At 40.7% G+C, this 12,083-nt stretch overlaps 1 non-coding gene across 1 annotated transcript; it reads left to right on the forward strand.

The window, feature by feature from the left end:
- The first annotated feature begins 8,491 nt into the window (after positions 1-8,491).
- On the forward strand, positions 8,492-8,599 carry LOC120227309. The gene has a single exon (XR_005527223.1). It is a non-coding gene; the product is annotated as a U6 spliceosomal RNA (small nuclear RNA).
- The last annotated feature ends 3,484 nt before the right edge of the window (positions 8,600-12,083 follow it).

Genomic DNA, 12,083 nt, shown 5'->3' on the forward strand with positions numbered 1-12,083 from the left:
CTCTCTCTCTTTCAAAAATGAATAAATATTTAAAAAGAAACAAATAGGAGATTGGTTATTATTTAAAAAATTGTTTTAACATTTATTCATTTTTGAGACAGAGCATGAGTGGGGGAGAGACAGAGAGTGAGGGAGACCAGAATCTGAAGCAGGCTCCAGGCTTTAAGCAGTCAGCACAGAGCCTGACATGGGGCTCGAACCCATGGACTGCAAGATCATGCCCTGAGCCAAAGCCAGACACTTAACTGACTGAGGCACTCAGGCACCCCAGAGTGATTATTTTTAATAAGTGCTTTTTCAATAAACACTTCATTTTGGAAATAATTTAGGTTTACAGAAAAGTTGCACGTACACACATACCCTTTGCTCAGTTTAGAAACTGATATCAATTTTAATACTTGGCTGAGTTTAGACTAATGCTTTAAATAGGACCAAAGCAGACTTTTAGGATTTTTTAGTTCTGCCTAATTAGCAGCAACATCTCTGTTCCTCAGTGCTAGCATCCCACTGAGTGCCTCACTCCTAAGGTTCAAGGGGAAGCCTGACCAGCACAGGAGGAATAAAGCAGTCCCAGCTACATGCTCTGGCCCTCAGCCCCACGTTTCCCTTATGGACAGCTTAGCCAGCCCTTTGGCCCTAGACCTGAGCAAATGTACATGGGACCTCTGCCTCATTTCACAAGTGTCCCCATCAGCATACTCAGGTCAAAAACTATGTGCTTACTCCTCAGCTTAGGGACAACTCCGCCCCTTGACCTTGATTTTTATCTGTCTTTTCTATGGCTCCGAAGGGCTCTGCCTGGCTCCTGCTACTTGCCTGTATGTATTCCTGAAGCTGCCTGTGGGCCTGGGTCACTACTCACCTGAAATAAGGCCTGTCAGTACCATGCTTTCCAGGCTTCATGTCTTGGCTGCTGGACTAAACTTTCTCTCGGTCCTTACCCTCAAAGAGTGAACTAATCAAGGCCTTTGTCCAGACCCCTCCAGGGCTTCTCCAAGCTCCTGAAACTGACAAAGCCATGCTTGATCACATCATGAGCCATGACGATACTAACTTTGTTGCATCATTTTTATATAAACATTTACAGCCTATTACCGTTTAGGCTCCATCACTGAGGTTTATGGGGATGAGTTCACAGTCTAGCAGAGGAAACAGGCAAGAACAGTCTCATGCAGCAGAGGCATTGATATGAGGAGGCTCACCCAGGGTGAGTGAATAGGTTGGACTCAATTCCCTCAGGGAGACACATAGGAAGGAAAGCAGATTTGACAATAACAGTAGGCACACCTGAGTGGCTCAGCCGGTTAAGTGTCTGACTTCGGCTTGGGTCATGATCTCACAGTCCTTGGGTTCAATCCTGGAGTCGGTCTCTGTGCTGACAACTTGGAGCCTGGAGCATACTTAGGATTCTGTTTTTCCCTCTCACTCTGCCTCTACTCCACTTTCCCTCTTTCTCTTTCTTTCTCTCTCTCTCTCAAAAATAAATGAACATTTAAAAATTTTTAGAAGAAAAGAACAATAAGCGGTATCATTTTGGACATCTGATATTTAAGTCACCATGGCACCTCTAGATGAAGGTGTCCATTATGCGTCAGATATAAAAGCTTGGGGAGAGAAGAGAAACATGGGCTAAATTTTTGGGGTTATCAGATATAGAGGTAAATTGAATCCTAAGGCTAATCGGAGGTCATAAATAGAAGGAAAAGGGGCTCGAAGGGGGTCTGGAAGAAACCAACCTTTAAGGGACAAAGGGAACAATACTGTGTTATTTCAAAAAGCATTCCTCTGACTTGGAGGATGAAAGGAACAGGGCAAGAGGTGTATATTCGCATCCTCTCTTGCCTGAACCTTAGCCTGCTTCCAGTAGTGTAATTTGCCCAGGCAGGCAGCAGTTTGGTATCTGTCCATGCTGCTGACTAGCATGGAGAAGTCTAGAGCCATGGCCTCTGCTACTAAGGTATGAGAGGACTCATTCTCCAAGTTGTTCTAGATATCCACTGAAGAAGAAACTGAGGAGCAACTAGACACATCCACAGGCCCTGAATAGATTTCACTATACTGAATATGGGGATAAGGTATGGGTCATTAAGTGGCATTCTGAGAAAAGCAATCTGTGCTCCTGAGACAGAGGTCCCCAGGAATCATCAAAGAGTAACTGGAACTGGTAACAGCAGATTGAAACTGGTAAGTGCCCAGGTCCCCAAAGAGCTTCTAAGACAATTAGGACCTCCAAATAGCTTGGCTAATAAAGGATAAACTCCAGAGTCTGTACTTAAAAGCTAGAGAAACAAGTATGTGTGATCTATATCCGAGAGAGAGAGAGAAATGTGTAACTGTAATAATAACACCCAGAAGCACAACAGACACATTGAAACGTCCAAATTATTTTCTGTGTTGAATGAACCTAGCTGTGATTAATAACAAACATTGTTTTAAAGCTCCAGAATACAGAAAAAAGTGGCACGATTATGGCACTGTCGATCCTGTTTGCTCCCTGTTTTCAAGGCTGGTTTACAATATATATGTGAATGTTAGTTGTTTCCCTGGGGAATTTGAGAACACAGTACAGGTTGCTCTTGGATGTCCTATCTGAAAACATTTCTTTAAAAACTCTTAAGTCCCCGGCAACAGATCAGATGTACGCACTAGGCTCTCAAACCACTTCTGCCCATCTGACCTGGAGGAGGCTCTCCTAGAGGTATTTTTAAGTTGCACAGATGGGTTATTGTATGAGTGCTGAGTTATCTAAAGACTGCAAGCAAAGACTCCCTTTATCCCGTTAATAGAGAAGCCCAGAGCCTTGATAAGACGCCCTGTATTTATGCGACTAGATATCCCAGAACAAGTTCACCCAGAGACAAACTATAGGAACAGACCAATCCCTGCTGACAGAGAGACCCACTGGTGCTGTAGACGGCACGGGGGGGTTGGGGAGCAAGTTGGAAACCAGAAGGAACTCTGAGAATTATATGCAAACATCTCCTTTCTGGAGTGCAGGGTTTTTTGTTTTTGTTTTTGTTTCTCATCAGTCTGGAAAGCTTTCATGTTCTTTGTCCCAACACATTGCTGCAATCTTGTTCCCTGAGAATATGGAAAGAAGACCCATTCTCTCATTTGATTTTCTTAGCATTCCTATAAAGAACAGATATCAACATGCCCAATTTTTAGAAGGAAAAGCAGAAACTTCATTTATTCATCCAGCAAATACTTATCAAACACCTTGTAAGTACCAGCACCTACTATGTGATGAACGTAAGATATGATCTTCTGCAGTTTGCAAATCTGAGGGAAGTAGATAAGATAATAAGCAAGTAAATGAGTAAACACTTGTTTTTAAAGTTTATTTATTTTGAGGGGCGCCTGGGTGGCTTAGTCGGTTAAGCGTCCGACTTTCACTTAGGTCATGATCTCACGGTTCGTGGGTTCGAGCCCCGCGTCGGGCTCTGTGCTGACAGCCAGCTCAGAGCCTGGAGCCTATTTCAGAGTCTGTATCTCCCTCTCTCTGACCCTCCCCTGCTCACGCTGTCTCTCTCTCTCTCTCTCCTAGAAATAAATAAAAATATTTAAAAAAAAAGTTTATTTATTTTGAGAGAGAGAGCAAGCGCAAATGGGGAAGGGGCAGAGAGAGGGGGAGAGATGGAGAATCACAGGCAGGCTCCACACCGTCAACACAGTGCCCGATGTGGGGCTCCAACTCAGAAACCATGAGATCATGACCTGAGCCGAAATCAGACGCTCAACTGACTGGGTCATCCAGGCGTCCCAATGAGCAAACACTTTCAAACTCTAATAATACTAAAGGACTGTAGTATAGTATAGACTACAGACTGTATTATGTGTTCAAATTCTTTGCTGGTCCTCTTTTTTGGGCCATCCCCTATGGGGTATCTCCCTGAACATCTCCCATCCCTGTACAAAGTATTTTCTTACTTCACCACGATCAAGCTTGGATGTGTGATGTGCTCTGACCAATGAATTGACATGTTCTATGCCACATCTAGGCAAAAGTTTAACAAACCACTGTGTGGTTTTGCCATTGCTTTTTTTCCCTCTGGCTCAAGAATTAAATGTCCTAGATTGAGTGTCCCTGCCTTTCCTTCCTAGCCCTAAACGAAGACAGCTTTCCCACAGCCAATGTGAATGAGACAAGGATGAGAAAGAAGTCCTTTGTTGATCTGGGGACCGCGATTTGGGGACTACTTATAATTGTAGCTCATCCTAGTAAAATCTGATTCATACAAAGGCTATGTTTGTGTACGGGGTGGGGAGTGGTAGGGGGGATTCTGTGATGGTCTCAGAGAGCTTATCTTAGGAGCTGATGGTTTTATTGACTGGTCTGAGGTCACTGTGTCCCTAACATAATAACTAAATTTTCCCAAGCCTATTTAGGCCATTCCTCCCCACAAATGACACTATATTTGCAGGAGGGCTGGATTCTGAATAAAATTCACACAGCATATAATGGAAAGATGCAGAACTGAATTTCTATGTAGATTCATGAAAATTCCAAATGATTTCTCAAACACTTATATTTGGATTAAGTCTAAAGCATGTTTTGCCACAAGCTCCTTGTTCCTTAATTTTAAATCTGTATGGATCTTCAGGAACATGGAATCCATATGTTTCTCATTCATTTACACTTACCTCATCAAAACACAGTTTGAAAGAATCGCTTGATGTTTTCAGCTTGTGAAATTATATTTTCCTTCCCAAACTGGCCAACTGCCTTTCCTGCGGTCTCCACCTCCAAGGAAGAAAATACATTCATCCTTTTGGGGTGTAGTGGAGGTCCCCAGTTCACATTGCTCCTCTGTCTTGGCCACAAAGAAAAGTCTTCAAAATGTGGCATCTTATCATGACCACGTTGCAATCTGCCAAATTAATCTGCAATGTCCAGCCATTGGAACAAGCCATATTTCTTTCAAGAAAATGAAAGATTCAAAGCCCACTGTCCAACATTTCCCCAGGCACCTACTTTTTTCACTGATACCCAATTCTTTTCTTTGTAACCAGGTCAACTTCAATATTTTATATCTTATTTCTAACTGATAAGAGAAGTAATTTTAGAAGATTGCTTCTTGACTATTTAGGAAAAAATAAACATTTTTAACATGGCATACCTAGCCCTTTGTCCTTCACACTGAGTTATTATTTTATTCTCTCTTCCTCAGTGCCAAGCCACTGTGATTCCTCAAACATGACCTGTTTCTTCTCCTTTGCAAATGCTGTTCTTACTAGCTGGGATGCCGTTAATCCCCTAGACTACCAGGTCCTTCCTACTCTTCCTTCCAGATTCTGCTAAAAGGTTTCTTCTCCTGTGATCTCCATGCAATTAGGTGCTTCAGCTCCAGTGCTCCCACATGGCCAGGCACATACCTCCATTAGCATGTATCTCATGGTGTTATAATTATTTATATGCGGAGTGATCTCCTCCAATAGATTTTGTCCTATTTGAGGGCAAGAAACAGGCCTTATTTGCCCTTGTTTCCATCTCATTGCCAGAATAAAATGCCTCAACCACCATTCACTGGTTAAATAAGTGGTTAAATATGTGCTTGGCTAAATGATACTTAATATGCATTATGATATCTTCACTGCAGTGAGAAAAAAATGTATATATATATTCTGGATTGGGGAGGTGGGGTTCAAAGTGTCACATATAATAAAAAAATGTCAGAATTTAGCATTTTTTCAAATTAATACAAAAAAAGAGAGGGAGAGAGAATATTCCTACTGAGGTGAAAGCAGAAAGAGAGGAGGAAAGCAAGCCAATTATCCAGGGAATTCAGACAGTGTAACATAGTCTGGATAGAGTGGGGAGTCAATCCTCAACAGCTTTCTAGGTCTGCAATGTTCCACCTAATTATGCTTTTATAACTTTTCTGAGGTTTTTCTTTGTCCCTCCCCCCCACACTTCTGTAAGCCTTGTTGCTAACCCAGTTTAAATATCTGAAAGTGCTGAACAACAATTGGACTGAAGGCATACTTTCTGGGGAAGGTAGGGTAAGAGCAGGCAGTTTTTTTCATGAGTTTTCACATAAAAATTATATATATATGTAAAACATGTTTCACATGTATATCCATACACACATATACAGATATGCAAATATATTTCATATATGTGGTTATACATAAATATGTGTATGTATTATATGGGTATATATTTATATATCTTTTATATATATTTATATTATTATATTATACATAATATTAATTATATTATACATTATACATATTGTATATAATATGCATTATATTATACATTTATATTATTACATTATACATAAGTATGTATATATATTATATGTGTGTATATATTTATATATATATATGAGAGAGAGAGAGGTAATATTGTATGTGTGCTTATGTGTGTGTGTCCATGTTCATTTAACCTTGGATGTGAATATATTTTCAAACCAATTTAAATCCAAATTGCCTAATTACCACGTTGCCTTAATGGAAAATTCTAGATTTACTTTGTGTGGAAGGCAAAAAATTAATGAATGAAGCACCCACTATTACAATAATAAGAAGCACAATAAAAACTGGTTGGATTCAAGACTTAGTATTTCGAGTAGCAGAAAGAAGACGTCAATGACTCTGTTAACGAAAAATTAAGCAAATAATTCAAACAAACTATAAGTGTGCTCTTTTGAAACAATGAAACAGTCAAAACTCCCCTCCTACCTCTCCTTGACTCAAATCTTTGAGACTCTAACAGATTTTTTTTTTTTTGCTTGTTTTGTTAAAACTATGGATGGAGGAAAGGGGCGCCTGGGTGGCTTAGTCGGTTAAGCGTCCGACTTTTGCTTAGGTCATGATCTCGCGGTTTGTGGGTTCGAGCCCCGCGTCGGGCTCTGTGCTGGCTGCCAGCTCAGAGCCTGGAGCCTGTTTCAGTCTGTGACTCCCTCTCTCTCTGAACCTCCCCTGCTCACGCTGTCTCTCTTTCTCTCTCTCCTAGAAATAAATAAAAATATAAAAAATTATTAAAAAAAGAACTATGGATGGAGGAACAGTAGGGGAAAACAGGGATGGGGGGAAGGATAAACTTCATTGGGCATTTCAGAGTCGGAAAATCTGGACTCACATTAAAAGTGTAAGCACTGAGAAGTATGAAGCAGTGATTCTTATCTCCTAAAGAGTTTTACAGTCATCAATGCTCGGAGGAAGCTGATGAACTCGGAGTGGGTGACCTTAATAGATATAACTGTGTATGGGTTCATTGTACCATGAAATTAAATTTTAAATCTGAATTGATGAACAAAAATGCTGGTTTGATATTTTCGAACAATAGTTTCAATAGTTTTGTAACTCTTTCCTTTCCATGAGAACTGATCTGAATTTGGGACTGCACAAGAGAGCTCCCCACTTCTAAAGACTGGGTCTGAGCTTTACTATGAATGAGTGAATTTAGAATATGTGGGGGATAATGGAGATGATGCTCCACCGGAAAGGTTCCACATGTCTTTATTTCTTTTCTCCTTCTTGCTCCTTTGCAGAGACTGTGTCCACTCTTCCCTCTTGTTTGTGCCATTGGTTCCCACCCATTGTCTACAGAGCCCTGTTCTGTTAATATCCCCAACAATGGCATGCCCTCAATCCCCTCCACTCTTCCTCAGTTCAGGTGTCTCCCTTTCTAGCCCATGGAAATGTCCTATTTCTCCTCCTTTCTTTCATAAGAAAGATGATTTAGAGAGGGGTCTATATTTGCTCTTCACTCTTCCATCACCTACGTATTCATTTGTTGACCCCACGTAACTTAGCTTTCTCTATAATCACCTAGGTAATGCCAAATCCCATGGTCTTTTAGTAGCCCTTGTCTTACCTGCTCTCTCTTGGCATTGGGCATTGTTACCCACGGCCGCCTTCTTGAATATCTCATATCTGGCTTCTAGGAGAAAGATTCCTCCTATTCTCCTGTTGACTCGGTTTTCCTATTTGCTGTGTTTTCCAGCATGCTCCCCAAGAGGCATTTATCTTACTCTCCTGCCTCCTGCCCTATTCCCTCACCCTCAGTGGTCTCCTCCTTTTTTCTGGCTCTAATCATCACTGCTTCATATAACCTCCAAATCTATACTCTCTACTTGGCCCCTCATCTGAGCATTTGCCCCATATTCTTATTTACCATTTTAATACTTCCACATGTATGTCCTTCTGAACATCTCAGAATCAGTGTGATTAAAAACCAAATTATCACCTATTTCTTCATACCTGTATCTCATCCTGACTTCCCAATAAAGGAAGAATAAGACAAATGGAAATAAAATTCAGAAACTTCCAAGTTCTGAGCAGCAAAGATCTGGAGTGGGGGAGGGGAGCAATATTGACGAATCTGTGCCAATCCCTCTATAGGGCATTTTGAAGAGCATCTCTTTGTTTGTATTTTCACTCACTTACTATTCATCTGCTCCCCCATTTTTCATTCATTTATTCATCCATCCATCCATCTATCCCTCCCTTCCTTTCCTCATTCATTTAAAAAGTGTTAACAGTGCTCGATTTGGCAGCACGTACATGAAAACTGGAACGATACAGAGATGGATTAGCATGGCCCCTACGCAAGGATGACATGCAAATTCGTGAAGGGTTCCATATTTTTATTTGTTACTTTGCTGCATTTGTTCCTTGATAGCTGTTTTGTGTATAAGTATGATAATCTGTTTATATCTTTTTGTATATCGCTGATACTGAATTGGGTAGAAAAATAAACTGACAGTTTCCCTAAATGGGACTACTAATTAAAATATGTGTATCCTCAAGGTAAAAAAAAAATAAATTAAATAAATAAAAACCATTAACTGAGCGCCTGGGTGGCTTAGTCGGTTAAGCGTCCGACTTTCGCTTAGGTCATGATCTCGCGGTTCGTGGGTTCGAGCCCCGCGTCGGGCTCTGTGCTGACTGCCAGCTCGGAGCCTGGAGCCTGTTTCAGTCTGTGACTCCCTCTCTCTCTGACCCTCCCCTGCTCATGCTGTCTCTCTCTCTCCTAGAAATAAATAAAAAAAAATTAAAAAAACAAAACAAACAAACAAAAAAACATTAACTATGCCCCTAATTTTGTCAGGAATATAAACATGCATAAGACTCATAATCTCTGGCTTCTTGGAATTTCATAAGAAGAGACAAGAATTGCATACAACTTTTCAGATCATGATAGAAATAGTCAAAATTTGGAACACGGAGTAAAATATGGCCAGCATCATCAAGGAGAGAGAAATTCAAGAAATCTTCAAAAGCAGGTGGCACAAGACACATCTTAAAATATGAGTTGGTGTTCATCATGTGCACAGGCCTAAGATACTGCATGAACAAACACCGAGGTCTGAAATAGCCTTGTGTCCTGAAGAGGTAGAGGGTGGAAGACACTGAGAGCTGGAATCAAAAATTAGGCGAGCCCAAAAGGTGAGAATGTTTGTACTTACCATGCATAAGAGTTTGAGTTTTATCTTGAAGTCCTTGGGGAATCACTGAACAGCTTAGGATGGTCAGTTGCCAGTTGGGGAGGAGCAATTTTATCTTCTCCTTGAGCTCCTTCTACCATCACTCCAGCCTGTTCTAGCATTGACTGTTCAGACTTTAATCTCTGACGCAGGCAAGAATACAGCCTCCCTGCCTTGCCTCTCCTTCTCCCAACTCTTGGGACAGCTGGATTCATTTCCAGTTGTCAAATAGAGCTTTACTAAATGCTAAAGGGAAATTGTTGGAGAAATGTCATCTGTAAAACAATAGTCTAGTTTCCTAAGTACAGATGTATGAGTCTAACATTCTGTTAGAAAGAGCTGAGATTTGCTTGGTTTCCAAATCTCTTTCTACTATTTACACCACTCTTATCACTGGTACTACTTCTTCTACACCACCATGGCTACTATCTCCCCAAGCACCATTCTAGCAGCTAACATATCATAAATACATATTTTGTGCCAGTCTCCGTGTTGGTTGTTTTATTGATAATGTTTTTGTTTAATCCCAACTACAATAAATAAATAAAATCAAGGAAACATTTATCAATGTTTCATTTTACAGATGAGGAAACTAAAACTCAGACAGAAGGAAAGGATCTCCTCCAAGATCATAGAACAAATGAGTGGCAGAACAAATAGTCCATATCAGCAGGTATTAGCAGGTTCAAGGCAACCAGAACCACTCAAACAGAGGAGCCTGGCTCATTGTAGCTCATACTGAATACTTACTGGACACACTCACACTCTTGTTCCCTCTGCTGCTGAGTGTCTCCTCTTCTTTCTAGAATAGAAATAGAGCCCAATAGAGCCCAATAGAGCAATAGAGCACTTGCCCAATAGAGCACTTGACTGGAATCGGAGACTAACACTTCTCATCTCAAAGCACTTCCTCAGAGCTGAGATTCTTGTAATTCTCTTGAACAGAGCATTCTGTGGTGAAGGATGGAGTGGAAGAGGTGTTGATCTGACATGCAGTCGCTTGTATGTGGCCCAAGGCAAAAATAATAGATGAGATTCAGACGTGTGTTACTTCTTGTTATTCCTTTGGATTAAAGGCTTTAGGCAGAGAGGGAAGTAGTAAAAAGACAACAGCGTCTTTTTCTTGTGTAGTTTGGAGAGGGTTTTTCATGCATTGTTGAAGCTTTTGTTTTGTTTATTTCCAATAATTTAACCAAAAAAAATGTAAAACAAAATAATCGATCAGTTCTGGATGTAGTGTAACACTGCCAATGCAAGGGATTCCAGAGGCCACATGCCTATCTCCAGACCCTACTCTCCAGGGACTCTCCAAGGAGGTCCGGAGGGGGGCTGTCCCTTTCCTCAGTAAATTAATCATCATCAACGTTTTCGAAGCACGTGCATGTTCTGGGCACCTCTTCAACTGTTTTATGTATCTCACACTAACCCTCCAGGAAAGAAATGATCATCCCCATTTTTTAGATGAATACTTTCAAATTTTGATAGTTTGGAAACTTAATACCACAGAGCTGAATTTCAAACCTAGATGGAACTGACTTCCTTGGCTGGCTTAGCATCAGCAAGTTGCTAAGTTATATACAGTTACATGAACCTTCCTTGCTATTCAAGACTCAATGCTGCTGTTTCCCATTAAAACACCTGTATTCTGTCTTTTGCTCCTTTTGTTTGTTATGTTAAGTCCCCACCCAGGCCACCTGTAGGACACCTGTACACCCACTGCCTGTAGATTTAGACTCTGCCTGTATCTTTATATGTGATTTGGAATCTCCCAGCACTGACATCAATCTTTTAACACCCCTTCATCAATATTCTCTGCCTCTTGTCCATCTTTCTAGTTTGACTTGAAATTAAAAATATTGACTGCAGCCTCACACTCTAAATTCATGGAATCGCACAGCCTCTCTTTCAAGTCAAAGCCTCGCAAGAGCATTCTACACTCTCCAGCAAGGACTTTGTCTTGTATTCTGGGCTACCCACTGTACCCAAATTGGAACCATTTCTTATCTTCCTGCCTTATTCAGCAGATACCCCTTACTGGCCCAGACAAAGAAAGCAAAGAAATGGACAATGTGGCAATGTTAATGAGAAATCAGAGATTTTGAAAAAAAAAAAAAACAACAACACACAATGATAAAGAACTGTCAACAATTTTGTTCCAGAAGCAATGACTTCACTTGCAGGGTTCATAGCTATTCAAATTGGAAGACTCAAAAGTCTGCCTTCCCTGCTGTGTGTGTATATCTGTAATTATTTACTTGAACATGGAGATGGAATCTTTAGAGAAGCAATTACCATGCAGAGCAGACAGCTCTTCCTTACCAAATTCAAATGGTGTGGAGTAACCATTGCAAATTGGCCTGATTTCCTACATCATCTCAATGCCCCAACTCTTCTTGGTGCTCAAATGCAAAGCTGCTCAAGGAAGATGAAGTATCTGCCCACCTCTCTGCCAAGAGAATAATTATTTATAGGCTTAAGAGCTCTCTGAAGCATCAGCAATAATAATGGTTTATATCATCATCACCACAATAATGGTAGTGTCTTATTTGGCCCTTCACAATGTGATCCCAAACATGTTTCCACACCTAGTTTATACTTTGATCCTTATGAAAACCATCCTGTGAGTTGAGCATTGCTGACCCCAAT

Source organism: Hyaena hyaena, unplaced genomic scaffold (genome assembly GCF_003009895.1).
Source record: "Hyaena hyaena isolate Hyena2069 unplaced genomic scaffold, ASM300989v1 scaffold_2166, whole genome shotgun sequence".
NCBI lineage: Eukaryota > Metazoa > Chordata > Mammalia > Carnivora > Hyaenidae > Hyaena > Hyaena hyaena.